Source organism: Octopus bimaculoides, chromosome 6, assembly GCF_001194135.2.
Source record: "Octopus bimaculoides isolate UCB-OBI-ISO-001 chromosome 6, ASM119413v2, whole genome shotgun sequence".
Classification (NCBI taxonomy): Eukaryota; Metazoa; Mollusca; class Cephalopoda; order Octopoda; family Octopodidae; genus Octopus; species Octopus bimaculoides.
In genome coordinates this window covers 66,844,699-66,847,510 of record NC_068986.1, presented here as the reverse complement: position 1 = coordinate 66,847,510, position 2,812 = coordinate 66,844,699, and the positions used below count along the sequence as shown (strand labels likewise).

General features: G+C 39.6%; 1 long non-coding RNA gene across 1 annotated transcript in view; it reads left to right on the top strand.

The window, feature by feature from the left end:
* Positions 1 to 2,812, top strand: part of LOC128248042 (uncharacterized) — a 77,509-nt gene that overhangs the window by 1,074 nt on the left and 73,623 nt on the right. The window lies entirely within an intron of this gene.

Sequence of the window (2,812 nt, the reverse complement as noted above, 5' to 3'; positions counted from 1 at the left end):
ATATATATATATTTGAAAGTATAAATTTTGCATGAATGTGGTATGATAACAGAAGTAAGATTAACGTAATGTAGTGAGCTGGAAAAAATCGCTCTCCTAATTTTGATTAACTCTGATCAATTAAGGCAAAGAAGACACTGAAACTGAGATTTATTATAGATAGAATGGATACCAACAGTAGTTTTGATCTTTGACAAGCTGGTCGGTAAAGTGATAACCCCAGATATATATTCTTATCTTGCCAGACCTCCTTATGGAAGCAAAATTTTAACAATGCTTGCCTGGTCTCAGGGGAGTGAGGGATATAAAAATTTTGATTGTATGAACATTGCTGGGTTCTGCAATTTAGAATACTAAATAAGGAAGCATCAGAGTTTATTACTGTTCTTATTCTAACTCTGGTCCATTGTCCGGAAATCTTTCGTCATGCAGCTGTGACCTCCTCAGCGACACTGTCCGTGTTCGCGTGTGCTCTTGCTTTGCTTATTCCATTCTGTTCTTGCATTATGTGTATCCTCATAAGCGCATGTGTGTGTGTGTAGCACTATGATCCTCTCCTCAGCCTCGTCCCCCTATCCCGTTGCCGTTGCTGCTGCCCTTGAACCGGACTTTTTGTATCGTTCTTGTAATCTGCGGTGTTTGTGTGCTCGCCCAAGCTGCTACCATTGTGGTAGATGTTGTTTTTGTTGTTGTTGTTGTTATTGTTGCTGTTGTTGCCTTTGTTGTTAGTCGTATCAGTGATATTGTTGTGGCTATCTGTGAAGTTACCGCATGTGTGTTTGTGTGTGTATACGGGTTCGCTTCCTGTGTAATTTGTATCCGTGCTCGTTATACATTTTTTTTGTTTCTTATTTTTTTAATGTATATCATAGGCATGTGCATATATGTGTATTGTATGTGTATTACACTGTTTGTATCTGTTTTTTTTTTCTTTTTCTCCCTTCAGTTTTTAGTTGTCATGTTGTGCTGTATGATGGTAGGTGCTATTGTTACATTCGTGTTTTCTGTTGAGGCTCGGTCTGTCTATTACTATGTGTGTAGCCTCTGTGATCTCTCTAAGTGTCGTGTCAGTTTTATGCATTGATAATACTTTGACCCCTTTGTTCTGCTTGAACATATTGGTAGAGCACTGACGAGCCTTCCTCTTCTTTGAGCTCTCACCAGTGTTCACCTATATGCTCTCCTATGCTGCGTGCTATCTCTCGAATGTAAGTAGTTGTCATGCTTCTGCACCGTCCTTCAGTACATCGTAAGCTATACACTATATTCCTCACCTTACAGTTAACCTGTGGGTTCAACCTACATACAATACAATTGTTCTCCGTACGTGGGGACCTATCGAAGGGATAAGTTCTACAGGTCAGTGTTTTTATAAGAACACCAGGCCTTTCTACCACTTTAATTCGTAGATTGGCTTTAGCTAATGTTTTTCTGAAACGGTATTCTAATTCGAAGCTAGGGGTAGTATCAACGAACATGACACTCTAGTATTTTTGTTGTCATACCATGAGCTGGCCTTCTCTATCTTTTTTTCTGGTCCTTACTGTTCTGTTCCAGGATTTACTCCTGCATAGCAAGCAGATCCCCTTTGCATCACTCTCTTTGATGGCTTTGTACTTAGCACTGGCTCCTTTGTACACTCTAATCCTGACCCTTTGCCTGTTGTCAGAGAACTGCATGGAGTGGATGAAGTGTTGTATATGTCATTCCAGTTCCAAAGGATCGCACATGAGAGACACATTCTTCATCACTCTTACCAAGTCTTCTATGAGAATATTGAACTTGGTGTTGTCTGCCATGGCTGTGTTCTTGTGGAGATTGTATTTAGTGGCTATAGTTTTGTCATAATGGGAGCGAAAGATCTAGATCTTATTGTTCTTGATTTCTAACCAGAGTTCCGTGTCTAAAGCTGGTGGCCTATCGTTGGGGTACTTGTTAGGGTATAAGAACAGTAATAAACGAGTGAAGAACGAATATATAGTGTGTGTGTGTTCATTTGGCAAACAAAAAACCAGATTACCATCCCGAAATATAACAATATATATATATTCTTTTCTACTCTAGGTACAAGGCCCAAATTTTTTGTGTAGGGAGCGTGGAGATTAGATCGAACCCAGTACGTAACTGACCCTTAATTTATCGACCTCGACAGGATGAAAGACAAAGTCGACCTCGGCTGAAATTGAACTCAGGACATAAAGACAGACGAAATACTGTTAAGCATTTCGCCCAGCGTGCTAACATCTCTGCCAACCCGGCGTGCTAACGTTTCTGCCAGCTTGCTGCCTTAATATATACATATATTATGACCATCGACCAGCTTTCTTTTTCTAACTTGAGCTTCTTTCTTTCTTTTTGATCTCCCACACAGATCAGACGCATTGTTGTCTGTCTCCTATCTTTTCTCCCCTCAAAGCTTGTTCCTCCAGTGTTCGACACCTCACCTTGTTATGGCCAAGCAGCCCTTACTCTTTGTTTTCACTGTCCTATTTTGTTACCAACTTTGACCCTCCGCAAATCCCAAATTTCATTTTGCTTTGCGGGAGCAACTGTTTTCTCGAAGACACTTTTTGCTCGAAATATGGTATAGATAAGCAGCCGACAACTGATGAAGTGTCTTTCTTTATGTTACTTGTCTTGTTTTCCATTTGTTTCTTTCGTTGTTCGCAAAAAAGTTCGTATTCCATGTCTTCGCATTTCATATTTCATGTTGTTTACGTTTAAAGACGTCATGTACCCATATATGCATATGTATATACATATATATCTAAGTATATACATACATGTATGCATATGTGCATATATATATGTG